This window comes from Heteronotia binoei, chromosome 11, assembly GCF_032191835.1.
Source record: "Heteronotia binoei isolate CCM8104 ecotype False Entrance Well chromosome 11, APGP_CSIRO_Hbin_v1, whole genome shotgun sequence".
Classification (NCBI taxonomy): Eukaryota; Metazoa; Chordata; class Lepidosauria; order Squamata; family Gekkonidae; genus Heteronotia; species Heteronotia binoei.
Window position 1 is genome coordinate 62,183,993 of NC_083233.1, and position 22,969 is coordinate 62,206,961.

At 44.2% G+C, this 22,969-nt stretch overlaps 1 protein-coding gene and 1 non-coding gene across 5 annotated transcripts in view; one reads left to right on the top strand and one right to left on the bottom strand.

Moving 5' to 3' along the window:
* HIC2 (HIC ZBTB transcriptional repressor 2) overlaps positions 1–22,969 on the top strand; it is a 166,248-nt gene that overhangs the window by 5,932 nt on the left and 137,347 nt on the right. The gene's annotated exons all lie outside the window — the stretch shown is intronic.
* On the bottom strand, positions 1,875–1,941 carry TRNAT-UGU (transfer RNA threonine (anticodon UGU)). Its single transcript has one exon. It is a non-coding gene; the product is annotated as a tRNA-Thr (tRNA).

The following is a 22,969-nucleotide window of genomic DNA, read 5'->3' on the forward strand; positions in this document are numbered from 1 at the left end:
TGCATTTATTAGTTGTCAAAACTTGTGAAAATTAGTCGGGTCTCGAGCAGCAGTGCTTGGAGGGGAATGGATTTCTCCCCCATTCTTTTTTAAACCCCACTCTGCCAGAACAAGGGGAACACCAGAGCAGCTCTTAGATCTTCAGTGTGAAATGAAAGAGGCGAAGGTTGCGATCGCAGCACGCAAGAAATCCCAGCGCCGCCGTGGTAGCTGTACCTGCGGTGACAGGTGGGAGAAATATTTCTGCCTCTTCGTCTGTGCTTGGATGGAGGCCCAGTGCTGGCTACAAACGGCAATCCGGGATTAATCTCCACATAGTGTTTTCTTTCTATATATCAGATTTCTCATTTTGTTAATAAGCGGTGCCTAGCAGTGTGCTTGAAGTCAGCTGTTCTGGAGGAGAGGCGGGGCGGGGGGGGGGGCTCTGCATTATTGAAATGACAGCCCTCTTGGTGCCCAAGAGGCTGTATTGTTTGACTCAGGAGTGGGGGGGGGGGCGGATGGGGTTGGGTGAGGTTTCTGCTGCCATTGAGATCTTAAACAAGGACTTAACTTAGTGGGGAGGGGCTTGCTTCAGGGTATTTTTCTGTTTTAATTTGAGGTGGGGAAGAGGGTGAGTTGACCGCTTATTGGGAACCATGCACCAAATTGAAATGTAGCGACCTAAGCATTTGCTTCTGGTGCCTGGAGATTTTTTGGGGGGGGGTGGTGTCCAAGTTTGTGCATGGATGACTTCGAAGGACGTTTAAATGTACTATGTGTGTATATCTTTTTTGCCAAGTCCTGCTGATGCTTTACTTCATATAGCTTTATTTTCTTGGGCTTAGAGAATGAAAGTAGGAAGGAAGGTGATTCTGTGTTTCTCAAACCTAATGTGATAGAAGAAAATAGGAGTCAAGTTGCGCCTTTAAGACCAACTTAGTTTTATTTAGAACGTAAGCTTTCGTATGCTCTCTAAGCACACTTCATCAGACGAGGAATCCGGTTTTCTTTGTGCCCCCCCTTGCATTCATAACAATACTTGTAATGTTAAGATGATCTCCCCACTAAAATGTTATACATCCAAAACATTTTTTTTTTACTGGACATAACAGTAATTTAAATTAAATTAAATTAAATTAAATTAACTTGTATGTGAATGTAAGCTAACACTCTCTTTCTTTTTGGTGGCAAACCTGGGGGGGGGGAACCCAAATCTTGACATTGGAGTAAATATTGCAGCATGGATTCAGTGCTTTTTGCACTTTGTGTACATTGTTTCAGCAGTCCTTTCACCATGCTGTCTGGTTAGACTAGTATTCTGTTGGGCTGATGAAGTTGAAAGACCTGCAACTCACTTATGGAGTTTGGGCAGGTTTGAAATTCTGGAAAGAATTAAAACAAAACCAGACAGTGGAATTTGAAAAGAAACTCACGCATTTTTTATGGTCTTTAAAAATGTTTGTCTAATAGCTTTCCTCAAGGTGTTCAAGGCAATATACAGTCAATTCCCTTCCTCCATTTTATCCTCGCAACGACTGTCTTGTGAGGAAGGTTAGAGAGTGACTGGCCCAGGGCCCCATGATGGAGTGGGGGTTTGGATCTGGAATTTATAACCTCTGCACCACATTACACATGTGTCCTTTTTGTATGTGCTTCACCATAAAATACTTGAGACCAAGCTAGAAGTCATACTGAGTTTTCCATGCATGGCGTTCCCAGTTGGGGGCGTTTTCCCATTCAAATAATTGAACAGATGAAGCTGCCTTATACTGAATGATTCTGAATCAGACCCTCGGTCCATCAAAGTCAGTATTGTCTACTCTGACTGGCAGTGGCTCTCCAGGGTCTCAAGCTGAGGTTTTTCACGCCTATTTGCCTGGACCCTTTTTAGTTGGAGATGCCAGGGATTGAACCCTGGACCTTCTGCTTACAAAGCAGATGCTCTACCACTGAGCCACCGTCCCTCTTCAATTTAATGCATAAGGCTCCCTTTTGGAGTTGAATGGCAGTGGTCTGCTTTCCCTGTGGTTGCTCCCATTCTGTGGAATATACTCTTTGAGCCTGGGGGGGCGGGGAGGAATTGCCATCTTTGGAAGCTTTCAGAAGCTTCAGTATGGTGACTTGAGTTTTGAATGAACTGTAAATTGCAGGTATTTTATTAGGATGGGTTGAATTGGGATTATATTGTTACTTGTATGTTTTTAATTATATTTTGTATACTGCCTTGAGCCCAGGGAAAGGGTGGGATATAAAAGTTTTAATAAATAAAATAGTGCCCATGTGACTAATTTCATCCACATTTAATATGCTTTAATGCTTATGGTGATCCACTATTGAAGAGTTCAGTGTTTTCCAATATTAACATTTAATTTAATGTTCAGATACTAAATTGGTGACCTAGATTGCTTCTGTCCAAATCTTTTTTACTACTAAAGATGTTCTGCCACACCCCCACACCCCCCTCACAGTCTTTCAGATGACAAAAACAAAGATACATGTGCTAAGGTAGCACAGAGTGCATGAGTGCTCTCTCTAGTATTGGGTATGATCATAGGTTTGCTTGGAGAAAACTAAGGCATTTCAATTTCTAAATTCCACATCTATGCCAAAGACTACTATTTTATATGAAAAAATAATGTTATGGATTTTGTGCTGTTTAAAATGGTAAAATAATTTCGGGTTTGCATAGATTACAGCTTTCCCCTATATTTGCTTCCCTTCCCCCTCCCACAGTGTACTTTATTATGTCATTACAAATCTCTGGAATTTTTACACGAACCTACAGTACCCTGGGCTCTGGCTTTCCTTGATCTTTTGAACAGGACATGCTGGGGACTAAACATCTGCGTGCCAACCAGACATTCATACCTCTCCCCCTTTTCATCTTTAAGCATGGTTTCTTTATTATGTCCCTTTGGACTGTACTCCCCTGTACCATGTTCCCCATTGCAGTTGAAAGGTCATGATTCTGCCCTCCTTTCCAGCAATTGCAGTCTGGTCCCAAATCTTGCCTTTGGGAATATGGAGCCCCTTGCAAGTTAAGACATGCATAATTTGTTCATCTTCCTCTGCTTGATTCCCCGTCTCTGTTTTCAGAAGTATTAAAGAAAGGGGTTAGGATATTATTTTATAGGACTAGTTCATGTTTGCTGAGGATTTAGTATGCATTTGAAGTTCCTCTTGACAGGAACGGTAATGATTGTTCGTCTGCAGAAGGAGCAGGGATGGTTGCAGCTGTGTACATCTTCAGTTGCTTCAGGCATGGGAACTACATTGACGGGCAAAGGGATTTTGGGAGGTTGTAATGTCCCAACACTTGAAAGGCTGGGGAGACTGGAGGCTTTTGGCTTGAGGTTAGATGATGACACACTGGCGATCATGAGGAAGCTTTTTCCGGCAGGTTGCTCTGATGCAATCAACCTTGTCAGCCTCTTGGAGGCTGGTGAAAGCCAGCCATGTAACATGTTGTTCTCCTGGGGTGACTGTTGACTGTCCCCAGGTGAACAGCAGCCTGGTAGCAGCCTGCAGCTGAGAACTGACTTGCCTAATGTTACTAAGTGAGTGTTCGCCACGACATTTTATGAATTTCCTACTTGTCACTGTAGTGCTACATTTCTTAAGTCTTTTAAATCATGGGTAGCTTTAAAAGGGGTTAGATTGATTCAGGGAGGAGAGAGGTCCATCAGTTTGAATGTTGGAAAGTATGTTCGTTAGGGACATCGTACCCAGAGAGCAATGCCTGAACATGTAGACCAAAATTGTGCATCTTGCACAAACAATATGTGCAGTTGTGAGAATGATTTGGCTCTTGTGCACATCCAGTTTGCACACACATAGTGAATATTAAGTGCATGTCTGCTGAATGTTTAGAAAGAGCCACTGTTGGTGATATTTCTACACTCTTGCTCTATTTTCCGTGATTACAGTGCCCATCGGTGATGCAAGGCTGGTAGAATTGTCGGCTTCTTTGTTTTCCTTAAGGCTCAGATCACGAAGCATCACAGTGTTTTAATTGTGACTTGTAAGCTGCCTTGAGCCACAAGGAAAGGTGGGGATAGAAATAATTTCATAAATGTATTAAGTCACGCAGTTTGTTTGAGGCCATAGGCTGAGTTCACACAGCATGGTTTCCTTTAGAAAACCAAGGCGGGTTTAGAATACATCCAAAAGTTGCAGTGTTGCTGTCTCACCACCACTATTTTGCTTATCATCCTCCATTAATTGTCCAGCCCGAAAAATGTAGTGTCTCGTGTTTGCTGTTTTTGCAGCATGCACTAGAGCCGTGAACATCTCAGTGGGTTGCGTGTGTGCATGCATGTGACATCACCCTTCCTGTTCTTATTTTCCCAAGAATTGTGAGGAAGATGATGTGTTTCCATAATTTGTGGTGCTCTCTCTGTCTTTGGGCTGACTCTCAGCTTCTTGTGACATCTGTTGTAATAACTGCCCTGTCACATGTGCTACTTCAAGGGCTTTTGGGCCTCCTTGCTGCTGTTGGAATATATGTGTGTAAGATAGAAGCATTGGATAGCAATGTGTAAGTGTGAACTGACAATCACAGTTCATGCTTCCTGAGAGAGGATTTGAAGGGGGCATCTGTGGACTTGAATCAAACCCATTTCAAGGTTATCTCCTCCCCCCCTTCCTGCCAAGAGCTGTGCACATCTGGGAATAACACTTTTCACCTTGTAGTCTTGCCGGTGAAAGTGACTGTTCACCATTAGCAAGCAACAGCAGGGCTCCTTCTCTCTAGTATTAGAAGTATTAGAAGTATTAGAAGCAGGGCTTTCTTTCAGCAGGAACGCAGTTCCAGCTGACTTGGGGGGGGGGGGGGACAGGGGGTGTGGCCTGATATGCAAATGAGTTCATACTGGGCTTTTTCTGCAGAAAAGCCCAGTGTGAAACAATGATGATGTCGGGGGTGTGGCCTAATATGCAAATGAATTCCTGCTGAGCTTTTCCTACCAAAAAGCCTTGATTAGAAGTATTCCTTTATTGTGGACATCTACAGTAGGGCCCTCCTTGTCCTCTTTGTATGCAATATGGGGTTAAAACTGGCCTATCTTTACAGGACTATTCTAAGAATTACTGCAAGACAGCACACAGGAAGTGCTTTGAAATGTGGACAGCATTATATAAGTGCTAAGAACGTCTTGCTGTTCTGTTGAGTTGTCACTAACCAGACTGAGATGGGTTAGAATTGAAATTTAGTTTTAGGGGAATGTGGGCTGCCATTCAGGATAAGTGGGTGTATGTCCTAGGCCTTTGTATCCTAGGTAGAGAGGAAGGCGTGTGATGATGATGACATTTTAAAACAGTGAAAGCTTTGCCTTGTTCCCACAAATCTAGGGCTGCTCATAACGAGTCTTGGATATGCAATGCATGCTGGGATAGTGTTTGAGGATTTTGTATACATGGCTGGAACCAGACATAGATGGACTCCAAGCATTGGATGGCTGCCCTAACCTGGATAGCCCCAGGCATGCCCGATCTTGTCAAATCTCAGTAGCCAAGCAGGGTGGACCGTAGTTAGTACATGGAGAGGGGACTGTCCTTTACCCAGTCGAAAGGTGGGGACAGTTTTTTTTCAGCCACTTCCCTGAATACCTCCCAGCCCTCCAGAAGGGGTCAGCCACTAGAGGTCAACTTGACTTCCAGGAGCAGTAAAGGTAGTCCCCTGTGCAAGCCTGAGCCTGCCTTGGCGGGGAGGGCGGGGTATAAATAAAATTTTATTATTATTATTATTGTTATTATTATAAGCATCGGTCATTTCCGACTCTGGGGTGACGGTGCATCACGATGTTTTCACGGCAGACTTTTTTACGGGGTGGTTTGCCATTGCCTTCCCCAGTCATCTACACTTCCCCCCCAGCAAGCTGGGGACTCATTTTACTGACCTTGGAAGGATGGAAGGCTGAGTCAACCTTGAGCTGGCTACTTGAACCCAGCTTCCACCGGGATCGAGCTCTGGTCATGAGCAGAGAACTTGGACTGCAGTGCTGCAGCTTTACCACTCTGTGCCATGGAGCTCCCAGGTGCAGGCACACACTTAAACACGTGAAAAATACAAAAAACAACAAAAAAAACCCAAATTGGATGGCTGCTGCCATTGGAATGGCTTTACTGCTATATGTTCCTGGGCTTAAAAAGGCAAAGGTAGTCCCCTGTGCAAGCACCAGTCGTTTCTGACTCTGGGGTGAGGTTGCTTTCACAACGTTTTCACAGCAGACTTTTTAGGCATGTATGTTTCATGGTGTACAAAGGGACCATCCATATCCAGAGTCAGCAAATGTCTGAATACCAGTGCTAGCAAGATCAGGAGAGGAAGATCTTTGCCTCTGTGGCCTCCAAGGCAATTGGTTGGCTGGTAGGTGAAACAGGATGCTAGATTAACTGGACCAATCCTGTAGAGCTCTTCTCATGTCCTGCCACAAGTGCATGCCCATAGAATGCCAAAGCCCATGAGAACTAAAACAAAATTTGGCTTCTTGGGTTGGTTGGGTCGTCCCACAAATCTTTTCAGGCAGTTTGCCTAAACAGCCTAGTCAAGAAGTAGATTTATTGGCTTTTAGCATGATGGTTTTCACTGTCAAAACTTTGCTGCTTTATGGCAAGCTGTTTTAAGAAACTGTGCCACCTATTTCTGGAAATGCCCTGGGCATTTGCCCCTTTCCTGAACTTCCGCTAGGAGTGGCATATTCATCTGTCTTGTTTATGCCCCCCCCCCCCCCCCCCCCCCCCCGTGGCTTGGTTTATGCGGTCTGGTGCCAACATGCAGTGTGACTCAATAGCTCAGAAATTCTTGGAAAAGCAGTTCCGTTTGCTCTAGGTCAAAATTATGCTGGCAGCAAATCAGACTCAGGTGCTTTGCCAGTCTGCTTTAGGGAACTCTGGAGAAGCGAATCTTGATGCATGATGCGTCTCCGTAAGCCGCAAAATGATTGAAAGCTCTGATCTCTCCTGGGGAGCCAGATAGGAGGCAGTGAGATTATTGCTTGCGGCCTCCAGACCAGAGTACCCAAGAGGAGTACATATTAAATATTTTATATAAATTTTTGCAAGTAGTATTTTTAAAGAAATCAATTCACGAACACACAAAGCTGCCTTGCGCTGAGCTGGAGTTGTCAACCTCCAGGTGGCAATTGGAGATCTTCCAGAATTACAGCTGATATACAGGACAGAGATTAGTTCCCCTGGGGAAAATGGCTGCTTTGGAAGGTGGACTCGATGGCATATCCCACTGCGGTCCTTCCTCTCCCCAAATCCCACTGTTCCCAGGCTCCACTCCCCCCAGAAATCTCCAGGAATTTCCAGACCCAGAGCTAGCATCCCTAAACTGAATCAGACTATTGGTTCATGTAGGTTAGTGTTGGCACAGAGTGGTAAGCTTCAGTGCTGCAGTCTAAGCTCTGCTCACGACCTGAGTTCGATCCCAGCAGAAGCTGGGTTCAGTTAGCCAGCTCAAGGTTGACTCAGCCTTCCATCCTTCCGAGGTCGGTAAAATGTGTACCCAGCTTGTTGGGGGGAAAGTGTAGATGACTGGGGAAGACAATGGCAAACCATCCCATAACAAAAAGTCTGCCAAGAAAACGTCGTGATGTGATGTCACCCCATGGGTCTGTAATGACTGGTGCTTGCACAGGGGACTACCTTTACCTTTTCGTTTAGCATTGAGCTCTCTAGGGTCTCAGGCACTGGTCTTTCACGTCACCTAGTAGTTAACTGGAGGAGCCAGGGATTGAACCTGGGATCTTTTGTAGACCAAGCAGATGTCTACCAGTGAGCCATGCCCCCTCCCAATTTCCTCATAAAGCTTTGGATTTATGCATTTATTTATGCTGTTTGTAGTCTTCGTTGCTCATTAAAACTTAAATTTTAATATGGGATATGTTTCAGATTTGTTTACTGAAATATGTGAAAAGAAAGATGCCAAATCAAGTTTTCCCAAGAAACTCACATTACTGGCTGCTGTGTATGTCTTCTCCCTCCCTCCCCCCAATAAAAAGAGGAATAGTTTTATCATTGCAGTGCATGAAAACTTGCTGTCAGCCCTTTTCATTGATAAGAGAAGGTCTGCATGAGGAGAAATCCTCTTAGTTTTTCTTCAGGGCTGGGGAATACACGGAAAACAACCTGTCTTACAGTTGTTGTACTGAGATGTACATTGTTTTGAGCATTTGAGGGAAAATATGAGCACTTGGGGGGGAGATAGCTGATTATCATTGACATCTATGGAGGCTTTTTCGTCGTCTTTGTGTAAGAATAGATGCTGTCCTCGATTGTAATCGGAGTAATTTTAAAGTATCAAAAGTCAAGCATTTGGCATGCTGCCTTTGCTTTCTGTTGCTGGGAGAACTGACAGGCAAAAAAATGATTTGAGTTAGTGGCAGTGTAATGCAAAGGCCGCTTTGTGAGTATGTACAGTTGGCTGCTGCATTCAGAGATTGGGAAGAAACTGGAGTTTACTTGGGAAAAGTACAAACCTGGCTTGTTTGGGAGTGTCCTTCTCCTTGAGGTACAGTGGAAGAATTCATGATTTAGGAGGTCTTCAGCTCCTTACTTTTTGTGACATGCAAATGCTGACCTAGAACTCCCAACCTCCAAGTGAGGCCTGAAGATCTCCTGGAATTAACAACTGATCTCTAGATTACAGAGATCAGTTCCCCCGGGAAAGAAAGGCTGCTTTGGAGGGTAGTCTCTATGGTATTATACCCAATGAGGCCCCGCCCATCCCCAAACCGTCCTTTTCCTATGCTTCACCTCTAACTTTCTAGGACTTTTCCAAGATGGCTTTGGCAACCATGTGCTGACCCCTTAAATTAACTATGCAGGATTTGTTTGTTTTCCAGAAATCAGGAAAAGAAACCTTGGTTTAGAACTCTGGTTCTTGACTGTAGTTTTAATGGCTGTTCTTTGGATGTTATGGCAAATTGAAGTTCTGTTGACGGCTTCTGAAAGCCAGACTTCAGTTACATTCTGCTTGTGAAGGGAGGAGAGGGAGGAGTCTGAATCTACATGCGACAAAGTCTGGTTTGCTTACTATGCTTGAAAAGAGTCTGAGAAAGGAACCTTGCTCTAGATGAGATTGGAAGGGTGGCTTGAAAGATGGTGAAGGCTGGCGCAACTGACCTTTCCACACAAGTCTTTGGTGTGCTTTGTAAACAGCTGGGGGGCCCTTAGTCATCCGGTCTTCCCTGTTCTACTGGCATAGAAATGTAGACACACAGAAGTTAATTATGTGACTTCTAGAGATGGGGCTGCGAATTGGTTTAAATGCAACCAGAGAAGCAAGATGTTGGCCATTCAGCTCAAATGCACAGTTGTACCTTAAAAGTGGACTGTGTCCTTTGGGTGCCACTTCTCAAAGTTCAAGGTGGTTTTCCTGAGCTGTGGTGGGTAGTTGCAGCAGAAAGCCAAACTTCTATTACTTTGGGAGCCCTTGCTATGATAGCTGTCGCTGAAGCTGTCCGAACCCAGAACCCACTTTTCACACCCAGAGGGCAGCATGGAACCCACCGAGTTACAAAGAACATGACATCAGAGTCACATGACTAGAAGAGGAGGAGTCTGGCCTCTTCCACTACAGGGTGACTTGATTGTCCTGATCCTCTTGGCAGGAACACAAAGAAGGCATGGGTGTGTAATTCACTTGCTGTCAAGACGTGCACACTGAGGGTAGGCCCTTGGGGAAAACAAACCAATCAGTGGTGTTTGGGGGACTTGTGACCCAGCAGGTGGGAATCCACAACCAGTCATTGAGATGAAGATCATTGACTTGAGCCATCTTTGCATAGTGGCTCCTTGTTAGGAATTATGAATATATCCTTTTTATTTATTGATTTGATTTGATTTGTATCCCGCCCTCCCCACCGAAGCAGGCTCAGGGCGGCTATCTTTGAGTTATTTTGGGGTTATTTTTGAGTATTAGTGTGTGACCTGTTGCCCATTTTTGAGGCTGTTGTTCATGATTCATGAGTTTTCTTCTATTATAAATACTGAAACAACCTTTTAGTTCAGGAGTCCCCCAACACTGTGTCTGTGGACACCGTGGAACCCACCAATACCTTTCCTGGTGCCCACCAAGTAGAAGTGAGTAGTGTTCCCTCTAAGCTGAGCTAGCATGAGCTAGCTCACAGATTTTTAGCCTCCAGCTCACAGATTTTTGCCTTAGCTCAGGAAGGATGACCCCAGAGCTTAGTAATTTATGCAGTAGCTCACAACTTTAATTCCAGTAGCTCATAAAGTAGAATTTTTGCTCACAAGACTCTGCAGCTTAGAGGGAACATTGGAAGTGAGTGGAGCTAGATGAGGCTTTTGCATGGCAGGGGTTCTGGCTGTTTGTACAAATTAAAAGGCCATTCTGTTAAGCAGAGCTTCTGCTTGAAAGGTTGAAGAGTTGCTATTAGAGTTTCACATAACCTTGCTCCCTGGCATTTGTCATTGGCTCTGCCTCCTGCAGCAGCCATTTTGTTATTGTACTCACCACCCTGTTTCAGAATTCCGGAGGTGCTTGCAGGCTTGGGGACTCCTGATCTAGTTCAATAGTGGCCATTCATTCTACTGAATCTTGTTAATATGTTTGGGTGGGGGAGATCTCTGTTTTTTCCTGTGCATGGAGAATCTATGTCCAGAATGGGGGCTTTTCCGACAATGTCAATGCACTGATGAAGCTTTGGTAATCTTAACTTACCATGCAGCCTGGGCAGATTTCTTCACCCCCGCTTGGGAAGGAATCTGCCCAGCTAGCATTGTGTGAAATCTTGTATGCGATTGGCTTGCAGCTGTTTGAAAACTAGATTTTCCGATAAATTTATGTCAGAAATCTGATTTTTTCATCTGGCACTGCTTACCAGGGAAGGGGGATAGTAGCCGTTTCTCCTGGCATGTGATCTGCATGTGCTGTTTTAGGGGAAGTTATGGAATCCCCCCCCCCCCCCGCCACTACTGCTGCACGATGTTGCCTGGGCTCTATCTTGTTGCTCTTGACTGGAACAAGAGGAAAGAAACCTGCGCTATCTGGTAGCTTGACTGCTGGCACTTCGAGAAGAAGTGATCTCCTTGTTCACTGAAGTGTATAAGTGGTTGGCAATTTAATTGAGCGTTTTGTTGGCATTTAGATTACGTACCCTCCAGTCATCCGCTGTGCCAGGGATGATTCCATCAGCAGGCTGCTGCCTTCTGGGAATGTTGTGCCTTGAATTCCTACTCTGCTCTGGAGCTGTTCCAAGGTGTTAAAGCTGCCACGCATATCAGCCCACAGGATTGTTTCTCTCAGCTTTTGGATACTGAGTGTAGGGCACAAATGCCAGTGGCTGGGTGATGGTTAGAGGGGCTTGGATGAAAAGATGGAGAGACCCAACTTCAGATCCCCAGTCAACCTAGCAGCTTCCCAGGTGATCTTGAGTTGGCCCAGTTTTCTCTCACCTTAGTGGTTGTGCAATGAGAGATTCTGAGTTTCTAAGAGAGCCAGTTTGACTTAGTGGTTAAGAGTGGCAGACTCTCATTGCCACCAAAATGCGTGCTTTACCAAAACTGACTATTTTGTTTCAAATGCCGCTAATTGATATAGAAGAAAAGGTTTTAGAGAAAGGGCAGAGTATAAACAGCTTTGTATGGAATGGGAGAAAAAACAAGAGTGAGGTTTAAAATAATGCAAGATGAGGAAAAAGAGAGGAGGTTTGGCAGCACCGAATATTAGGCTATATCATCAGGCAGCAGCACTAGTTTGGATATCAGAATGGATTATAAATCCAGATGGGAAGAATTTAAATTGGAAGTAGAGGATACTAAGGAAGGAATTCACAATTACTTCTGGATCAAATTATTAAATACTATTCAAAAAACAAGATGGTAGTCATACAGTGATAGACGAATTGCTGAGAATATGGTTTCAGTGCAGAAACAATAAGCCCACCTACTTCTCCATTGACATCTCCAATCAATGCCTACTGTGATGCAAATACCGGGGTGTGTGTGGAATGATCACCTAGCATATGATCACATGATAAGGCATGGAAGAATAAAATCTTGTCAAGAGATACAAAGTGAAGGAAAGAATATCAAATTGCTGAGATATCATCAAATGAAATTGAAATATAATAATAGCAAAAGAAGGAGGTGATCTACAACAGAAAACAGCTTATGAACAAATGATCACAGGTGATCTAAAACACCCATTAGGAAAAGTATACAAAATGCTATGACAGTACAACACAGAAACAGAACAAGTTTGATCATTCGGATGGAGAACTTTGGAGAGAATATTACTATGAGTCTGTGGGAAAACTTATGGACAAAAGAAATCAAGTTCATTGAATCCCAAACACTAAGGGAGAATTGGTATAAAATGTTCTTTAGATGGTACATTGCACCCAAAGAAATTGCAAAAGCAAACAAGAGTTACAATGTCAGGTGTTGGAAATGCAAGAGTACAGATTCAAACTTCTATCGTATGTGGTGGTCTTGCAACAAAGCAAAAAAAAATTAAATGGATAAAGTTCCATGAAGAGATACAAAAGATATTAAAAGTTAACTTCATGATGAACCCCAGAAATACACTTATAAATATAATACTTCTCTAATGACCAAAAATTCATAATTATTTAAATATATGGTGACGGTGGCAAGAATGGTATATGCATCTAAATGGAAAGCTGAAATAGGCCCAGAATTGATGAACTGGAAAAATAATGAACTGACTATGTGACAATGGCAAAGCTAATATCTTACTTTCATAACAGACCAGAATCTGAATTTCAAGAAAAATGGAATGTATTTTTTGCATATATTGATCAAAATTAGGCCAGAAAGCTTTAAAAATGAGAATAAAATGATAAAGCCCAAAAGGATTAAGAGACTAAAATGAACAATATATGTTTATAATGTTTATGCTTACAATGACCTAAGGTCAGAAATGTTAGAAACGTTAGGAATGAAAATGCGGTTATATGCAGACCAGACCAAAGCAAAAATATCAGTTATTTGTATTTAACAACATAAGATCTGTTTAATAATTTTAAAAATAGAAAAATGTTATTAGTCATTCATTAGACATTACTGATGATTATAAATGATGGGGGTTTTTTAATTATTGACTTCTGTACTTTTGACTGCTTATGTATATATGAAACTGTGGTATTTCTATCTTATCTTTTTCAGTGTTTGTTTACTATATATATAAAATCATAAAAAAGAGTGGCCAAGTCTAATCTGGAGAACTGGGTTTGATTCCTGACTCCTCCACATGCAGCTGCTTGGGTCAGTCACAGTTCTCTCAGAGCTCTCTCAGCTCCACCTATCTCACAGGGTGTCTGTTGTGGAGAGAGGAAGGAAGGAAGATTGTAAACCCCTCTGAGATTCTGAATGAAGGGTGGGGTATAAATCCAATCTCTGAGTCAGCTAGAGCCACCCTCTGTGTCTGCTGGATATTAAGATCCTGCAGGAAGGTCTCAAAGGAGGAAGGAGGGTGCAGCTGAAGGAACATGGGCCTTTTGCCTAACACAGCCAAAGGACTAGCCAGGGAGGGTATGCCCAAGATGGCTCAGGAGTAACTCAGTCACTGATACTCTGCTACATTTATATATGCCCTAGCCAGGGCTTTTTTAATGGTAGGAACTCCTTTGCATATTAGGCCACACACCCCTGATGTAGCCAATCCTTCAAGAGCTTACAGTAGGTCCTGTAATAAGAGCCCTGGAGGATTGGCTACTTCAGGGGTACGTGACCTAATATGCAAAGGAATTCCTGCTACAAAAACCCTGGGCCGCCCCTAGCACAGTTTTGGAATTGGTTACACACCGTGGTTTGCTTTTCTGGCTTGCTTTAACCACAATTTGGCAGTCTTCAGTTTGTGAGTTATGTGAAGAGGGGACCTTATGACTTCGAGGCTAATTCTTGCAATGACAAATAATATCTGTTTACCACCACTTTGTCATGGGCTTGACAATTTGCTAAGCCAGCCTCCATGAAGGTTTTAGCAGTGATTGTTTACTTTCTAAGAATAAACAGGATATCAAAACTGCATGATAACCCTGCCAAAATAGGGGATTTGTGATCCTGAAAGAGTGGATAAAGAGTGCACTGTTGCGGTTCCAGCTGAGCCTCCTCTAAGGAGCTGTTCTCAAACTCCCTGCTTCCATCAGCTGTTCGAAACTGCAAGGCTACTCTTTGGTTAGTTACAAATAACAGCATGCCTCAACGATGCTAAAGTTGTCCTTTTGCTTGTGCATATGTGTGTATAAGTGTAGTTAACCCTGTTGAGATCAAAACAGTGATCAGGGTGCAGGGTATTTAAGATGATATTGGATTTATATCCCACCCTACCCTCTAAATCTCAGAGTCTCAGTGTAGCTCACAATCTCCTCCCCCCACAACAGATCTTCCTTCCCCACAACAGACACCCCGTGAGGTAGGTGGGGCTGAGAGAGCTCTCCCAGAAGCTGCCCTTTCAAGGACAACTCTGTGAGAGCTATGGCCATTCCAGCAGCTGCAACGGCCATTCCAGCAGCTGCAAGTGGAAGAGAATCAAACACGGTTCTCCTAGATAGGAGTCCGTGCACTTAATCACTACACCAAACTGGATCTCGTGTGTGTGTGTGTGTGTGTGTGTGTGTGTGTGTGTGTAAAATAGAATGTCAGGAGGAAAAAGGATTTGTCTATTCTTCTGTCCAGAGAACAGGACAAGAAACTGGATTTCAGGGTTGTAAGTTCAAGTTGAATATTATGCTCAGTCTCCCAACTGTTTGAGCAGTCCTGTAATGGAACAAAACTGCCTTTGGAGATTGGGGGTGGGTGAGAATCTCATTCTTTAAATGCCTGCAAGGCAAGGTTAGGTGTCTGTGAGCCTGGGGTGCTTTAGATAGTGGGTAAATTTGCCCCAAGGACAGAGGGAGGGTTGGGATTAAAGGACAGCTGGGACCCTTCTCATTGTTCCTTTGTATAAATCTAGGTGAAAAGCTGGAAAGGAAGGAATGGCATGCCCTCCTAGTTCCTCTTTGATTGTGGGTGAGGTGGCCAGGGGCTCAAGCATGGGTGTGAAGGCCTGTGCTACAGCCACCTTGCTGAAACCAGGCAGATCTGCCCTGGTCTGGTCAGTGCCCAGAAGAGAAACAGCCTGGGGGAATCCTATGTGCTTCCTTTCAAGTGCTGTGGCAGAAAACCAGAATTTAAAAGTAGTCAGAAATAGAGCAATGGAAGTTTCATTTACTTCATTTTTGGTCCCCTTTCCTAGTAGGGACGCGAGGTGGATTAGAGTTATAAAAAGCTGTGCAAAAAACAGTATTCTGCATTCAATGAACAATGCAATAAAGCTGGGTTCCATACCAATCAAAGAACAGTGATCCAGAAATGGTACACTGTGTCATACAAACTGGATTTCGTAAATTAGGAAACAATGATCCGATAAACTGGATTTCACAATTGGAGAGTGCTGAACTACACAGAGTGTAATACATCCAGTAAACAATGCAATATAGAGGAGAATGGGGGGAGAGGGACACTAAGCTAACTAATAATTTCACCAGCAATTAAATTAAAACCGTATCCCCTAAATAGAGACTGCCTTTCCTACATAATTCCTTTTTACTGCAGCTCTATTATCTTTATGACAACAGCATCTTGAACATGTCAGGGTTCTAGGCTAGCTGCATTTTTCTGTATGTGGCAGTTTGTGATCTCTTCTTTAAAAGAACATTACATTTAATCATAATATTCCAGTATACGTATATATATATAAAAAATTCCTAAAATGAACCAACCATGGTTATGGAGGTGATGTCTAATCCGGGGTGGGGAACGTTGAAACACACAGAATTTTCGTCTCCCATACATACCTGTATTTCAAGTATGGGTTGGTTTAAGAATCCGTAATTCAGTTTTTAGCTTCCAGCAATGTAGAGCTCCGGCATGGTTGTTTATTTTTAAGCAGAAGTTGCTGGTGCAGAGTTTTCTTTTTATTATTTTGTGTTTCTCAGTATTTAGAAAAGTCTTGTCATGTTTTGAAACACATATGCTGCACTTGTGACTTCAGAGATGCCATGTCTTACGCATACCCAACATCCTGATTTATGACCACTGAAATTGGAAGCCTTGTGGCGTCTCATGGGGCTTGGGAAAATGCAGCTTCTCCAGGCCAAACTTGTTTCCTCTGTGTGTTCCTTTTAGAAACCACTTCCGGTGAGGGGGTGGGAGGAGGAGGAAGGGATGAACTGCCTTTTTTCGCCCCACCCCCCCAAAATGGATATGCTGTAGTAGATAGCAACCAACAGTCTTTTTACTGGCAGAGTGATATGAGAGGAGGGGTGCTTAGTGCAAAAACAGCTAGCTTCGCAGGCCCTCTCTGTGACTCCCGCAATACTCCCAAATCTTCCTTAGCAAGCTCTCCATCTCTGCCAGCCCCCATTAAATTCAAGGTCATGATGGGAAAACCTGGGAGGAAATTCTGGTCCTCTCAGGTGGTAGGCTGCCATTTGTTGCTTGGAAAACATCAGCTGCCTCCTCAAAGAATTAAGTTGGGAGTTCAAGGATCGCATTCAACCCCCACTCCTAATTTCACAGCCATGTTTGTGCTTTGTCAGTGAGGGACCCTCTTGGTGGTATTTTTGTGAGGTTGCTGTGAGGAAGTGCAAGTGTTTGATTTGCTTGCTGGGTGGTGGTCATCCTTGTAGCTTCTGGGCACCATCCCCCCCCCTTTCTCAAACCAAAATGTCAGAGTGAAGGGAGAGAATATTGGCCTTGGGGGCCTGTTTGTGGCTCCGGGCACTGTCAGGAAACCAGATCTCATGGCTTTGATGTTAGGAAGTTAAACAATGCTTTTGGTTCTCTTGAGCTTTTTAGTACAAATGATGAAAATAATGTTGCTCTGGGGGATAAGCAATCCCCCCCTCAAAATGAACAAAAAAGCATCCAAGAAATAGAAGACCGCTTTCAAGAAAGCTCCCCTCATCCACCATGAAAGCCTCTATTTCAGTTTTCGCTCCAGAGTCTTAGCTCGACCCTAAAGGAGAGAACCAGATAGCGATAAGTGGGAGTGAAATGGAGAACGTGGGCATGAAACGCTCCTCATTATGGAGATGAATAAGCTTTGTTTTATGGCTCTTCCGTTTCAAGCCCTAATTGCATCCATTTTTTAGTCTTCAATTACTTTGATGTCTTTTATTGAGTCTGGCATGTTACAGTCTAGTTGAGGCTGTGTTGAATACCGTATTGGATCTGCTTGTTGTGTTGTGCCTGCGGGTTGACTCAGAAGGTGCCGTTTTGGATGTATTTCATTTGTTGTGTGCTTCTTGTGTGAAAGCACACTTCTTCTTGATGTGCACTACTGGAGTGTGTGTGTGTGTGCTTTCATTTCTCATTCTCCTTTCCCAGATGAATCTTCGAATGGTATTACCGAGGACTATTTCGTGCTGTTATAGTCCTTTTGAAGCCTTGTGTGTTGATGTATTGTGTCTGTTAACCTTGAAGTCTTGAGCTGGACAGGTGCGGACTTCAAAACAGTTTTCATGAACAGGCAAAGCTACCCATAGGGAAGTGAGGGCTATACCTGTGCATGTGCGGTGTTTTTCCCCTCAGAGATTGGCCTTGAGCAAAAAGCTTTTTCTAGCAATAGATTTGTCAGTATGATCTTTCTCTCTCCCCACACAAACTCGTGATGTGTTACGAAAAGCCCTTATCGTGTGTTTTAAAGAAGCTGATGGGTCTTTTTTCCAGGGTTAAGCATTCCAGGCTAGAAGGATTGTGCAAGGGCCACACCGATTGCTTGCTGCTGAAATACATAGCTTAGCCTTTTCAGACATATGGTGCTTTGTAGTGTGTCATTTGGGTGTGTACAGTGGAGGCAAGACTATTCGTGCCCTGCCGCTACCTTAAGAGGCCAGATGGCAAATTTAGCTCACTCTGGGTTTGAGGAAAAATTGTAGCTGGGCAGTAGAATGTATACTTGTGATACAGGAGGCCTCAGGCTAGATTCTGTGGTATCTTGTGATGTTAGGGAGTAAGTGTTGAGAAAATGCCTCCCAAGACTGTTCTTCAGATGTTGGTAAGCCACTGCCAGGTGTGGTAAATGACCCTGAGTTAGATGGTCGGAGGGTCTGAGGGCACTTTCCCACATGCTAAATAATGCAGGGGTTCCCCCCCCCCCGTGATAATTTACAAGGGGATTTTGCCATTTTGTACAGTAAAATCCAGATGCAGAGGGCACTGAAAGTGAATTGAAAGTGCGTTATTTAGCCTGCATGAACGTGTATATTCAGGATGGGATGAGGTGAGCTGCAGTACCACTGGAGAAAAGTGTTTCCCTCTCTTCCTGTCCATTTTCCTATTCTTCACAGAAGAGTTGTAGAATACTTAGGCTTGTCCATGGGCCATTAAGCACAGGAAGGGGTTTGTGTGTGGCGGGGGCGGGGAGAAAGAAAAAGAATCCCTGAGGAGAGAAGAGATAGAGTTAGCTTGTAATTTAGGAGTAGGCAAGTCTTCAGCGCATAACAGCATACCAAGCTGTTTTCTTCTTGCACACAGCAGCATACCAGGCTGTTTTTCTTGCTGGGGAGGACCAGTTTACAGTCCAAGGGGCTAGGGTGGAAATAAAGCTCATGATTTGGGGCCTTGCCTTGTGTCCTTCCAGTGTCTTTGGCCAAGTACAGCCCTGGTACATGAATATCTTCACAGTTCCCCCCCCCCTTTTTTTTCAGCACTAGGGCCAAAAAGATCACCTCCCCGCTGCTCTTACTCATCTGATACTAGCCTCATGTCTCCATGGTGATTTCTTGCCTATCTGAAGGCCTTTGTGGTATAGCATGAGGCAAGGCCCAGTTTCCAGTTTCCTTCAGCTATGTAGAATATTGAGTGACATCAGGCTGGTTATTACCTTTTAGCCTTTCCCTGCTTTACAGGGTGGTTGTCAGGATGAAAGGGAGTGTGTATGCATACCACTCTGAACTCTTGATATTCACAGGCTCCCTCACCCACATCATTTCCTAGACCCTAACCCACGCACTAACCACTGTGGCTGTCAAAGTTATTATTTTTTTAACAGAAAATAATATCCTGCTTTCGATCTTGGCCTGAGTGTGCCTATTCAGATTCATTTAAAGTATAGTTTAATCTGTTTTTTTAAAATGTGTCAACTACTCTTTCATATTTAAAGTAAGTAGAGGGATGAAGTTGTTTCATTTCTGTTGAGTGCACGCCTCTGGGGGTGAAGGGGTGATCATTATCTGTGTTATTGATGGCAGGAAAAAATGCTAATTTTGAAGGCGTGGCAGCTTTGATTTCTTCTTTTTTAAATTGGATTATATGTGATTTGCAGCTTATTACTTCCTCCCCGTGTGAAAATACAGCAGTCAGATCCTATACAAGATCATGGAAAAACTTGTGAATCTTCTGTCTTGAGGTTCAACCACAGACGCTGCTGGTAAATTTAAAAGTCAGTAAACTTTTCTTCTAAATGGGTTGCTACCCACCCCCTTACCCAGGGTTTCCTAATGCTAGATTATTCAACAGCTTCATATGTTGAATGGCAAAGATGATGCCCACATGTTATACTTCTCTTTTTGTAGTAGTGTACAAGATGCCCATGTATGCACATCTCGTTAAAATAATATTTATTTACATTTTTTCATAACATGCCAAACTGGGACCAACAATCAGTGGTGTAGGGAGGGGGGGTGGGGGGGGCGGATCGCCCCAGGTCTGGGGGATCTGGGGGGCCCCGCATTGCCAAGGGGGGTCCCTCCCCTCCCCGGCAGGGCTCCGGAGCGTCGTGCAGACCTTCCGGCCACAGTCCCAGCTCGGGGCGGGGGAAGCGGCGTCCGACCCTCGCCTGCTCGAGGCTTCTCCTGCTGCTCCACGTGCCGCGGGCAGCAGCAGGAAGCAGAAGGCGGCGGCGGGCAGCAGGAGGAGGAGGAGGCGGCGGCGGCGTTGCGCGCCCAGTGGCCGCATCCCCACGCTCGGCAGCAGCGCCCCGGAGCTCTCCGGCCCCCTCAACTCCCAGGCGCCGACGACTCAGCCGCTCCTGGCCCACGGCCGCGGCGCTGCGCCAGAAAGAGGAACTTTGGGCGTGCGTGAGGCAGGCTGCGGGGGCGGAGGGATGTGGGGAGGGCCGCGCGCCGTACGGCGTCTTAAGGCAGGGAAGCCCCTCCCCTCCCCCTCCCCTCTGCCACACACATAGGGGGGCCCACATAAATCTTGCGCCCCAGGCCCCCGAAGCCCTAGCTACGCCCCTGCCAACAATACAATCAAGAGGTGAAGGGAGAACAAGAGGAGTGGACAGAGGATAGAAATAAAAAGAACTAAACTTCAGCTCAGCCAGAAGTTTTAGGTCAACCATTTTTAATAAAATGGCTGTATAAAATAAGTCATACATTCCATCTAGTTCACTATTCTCTTCTCTAACTGGCAGCATCTCTCCAGTGTCTCTGGCAAAAGAAGATCTCCCCCAAAATCCATTACATGTGAGTTTATCTGGAGTGACTGGGAATTGAACTTGGGGACCTCCAGTATGTATAGCAAATGCTCTGCTGCTGAACTCTTCCTTGATACACTTTAAACAGATGTTGACAAATTAAGTAGGTTCTGGTACTGAATGGACAGAAGTGAGGTTAGGAGTGGTCTAAGAATATAAGAAGGTAAGAAGAGCCCTGCTGGATTAGACCAATGGTCCATCTAGTCCAGCATCCTGTTTTACACAGTCACCAGCCAAGCTGAGACTTTCCCCAGATGTAGCCTCCTGGCTGTGGGAGTCAGTGCCTCTGACTGTGGAAGTTCCCTTCATTCACCATGGCTAGTAGCCATCGATAGACTTATCCTCCATGAATCCGTCTGATCTCTTTTTAAAACTTTTTATTCCTGTGCCCATTGCTACAACTTCCTGGCAGTGAATTTCGCATTTTAATCACTCTCTGTGTAATGTCCATCAGTTTCATCGGATGCCCTTAAGTTCTAGTATTTTGGGAGAGGGAAAAAAATCTCTTTTTCAACTCTCTCCATCCCATGCATAATTTTATAAACCTCTATCATGTCCCCCCCCCCTTGGTTGCCTCTTTTCCAGGGCTTTTTTTTTTGAGCAGGAACACAGTCGGGGGGGGGGGGGAGGCCTAATATGCAAATGAGTTCCTGCTGGGCTTTTTCTATTTTAAAAACGCTGATCTTTTCTAAACTGAAAAGTCCCCAGATTCATCAGCGTTTCTTCATAAGGAAGGTGCTTCAACCCTCAGACTGGGAGAAACAATAACATAATCGACAACACTACTGCCTAATCTGGAACCAAATGTGTACTCTCCCGGCAAGTCATGTTGCATAGACCCATTTAATATAGATCTATTAGAGGGATACAAAATTTTGCCAGAAATACTCCCGCTGCATTAACATGGGGGTCCTTAGAGTTCCTTGAAAAAAATCAGGAATTTGGGGAGGGAGTCATGCAGGTCAAGACTCAAGGATTTACATAACGTGTAATTATCATTACCTATTCTAGCGTTAAAATCACCCATAATTATAAATTCGGCAGAGGGGTACTCCTGCTCCTGGTTCTCAATATACATGCTAAAACTGCTCCATTGTGCTGAAAGGTCTCCTCTGTTTAGACAAGGGGGTAAATATACATTAAGCATCATTAATGTTAGGGCTGATAGTTTTAAGCAAAAGTGCCTGGGCCAGTGAAGAGCAAGGGGGCAGAAAGGTAGTTTCTGTTTTAATCTGGTAAGAAATTAAACAACACAGGCCTGTTTACAATGGCCCATTTGCTTAAGCTTAATTGCTGGCGTGGAATAGGACTTATAACCTTCAGATTGTATTTCACTCTGAGCCCAAGTTTCCTGGTGTGATATAATATCAAATTGTTTGAGGAAAGTCTGAAAATCTGTGCTAGTCACCTTTTTCTTCCAACCTGCAATATTCCAGGATAAAATCTTTAGGGCTGGTTCTTGGGCACCTTTGAATAGTCAGTTGGACTCCGATATCTTATCCAGAACTCTCCCCTGGCCAAGAAATACACTGCCATTTTTGGTGGAGTTTTTGAATGTCATTGGGAAAGGAGCCTCTGTGGGTAGATGTAATAAATCATCAGAATTGGAGATGATTTGGGGCTCTATTGAGAATAGTGAAGTACAATCAGTATCGTGGGAGGATGGATAGTTTCCAACGTCACGACATGGGGATTTAACTTGTGCTTCCATGTGAGATCAAAGTTGAGCTGGACTCGGTAGTCAGTGTACAATTGTCATTCACTCCAATCCGAGAACTGTCCTGCAGGGCCGGGTCGCAGTTTTGGTGCAGACTTGCTTGCATTGCCAACCCCTTAAGCAGCCCTCCATCTGGCTCCTGGTTAGAAAGGACTGCAGTCAGGATAGCACAGTCTGCCTCCATGCTCTCATGCATCGTAACATCCGCAAAACTAGCACGTCGGTTCTGCTCTGATCTGCACTTGAGCAACTGGGTTTTCAGTAGCTCTAATCTGTCTATGATCCATTGCTGTTCTCTCTCGGGGAGTTCCACAAATGCATCTTGGATACCCTCTTCCATTGGAGTCACATCTGATAGCAGATCTGATAAGTAAGGCACAGATTTATTGTTTGCAAAGACTTGGCAAACAGCTGAGTCTTTCTGGTTGACAATGCTCATTGCTGCCCTTATGTTCTTCTTAAGGCTCATGCGTGATCTGAGCCAGTGACTTTCTTCTTCATATCTCACTTCCGGGCAGAGAGGAACCAAAACAGTGTTCATGTAAACACAGGTTGGGAAAATCCCTTTGGACACCAAGTGCCCTTTGTTTCTAAGAAGGATTGAGAGGATTCCCGAAGTACAGAAGGGTAGTATAACTCTCTCTGTGTCTGATGCACTCTGGGCAACAGTTCTAGTTCTTTTAAGTCCTTTAACGACCTAGGTGCATTAACTTTAAAGATCATTTCCAATCGGGGAGTCAAACAGGGCTGTATTCTAGCCCCCTATTTGTTTAATTTATTCCTGAATGATCTGACCCCCTCTCTAAATGCTA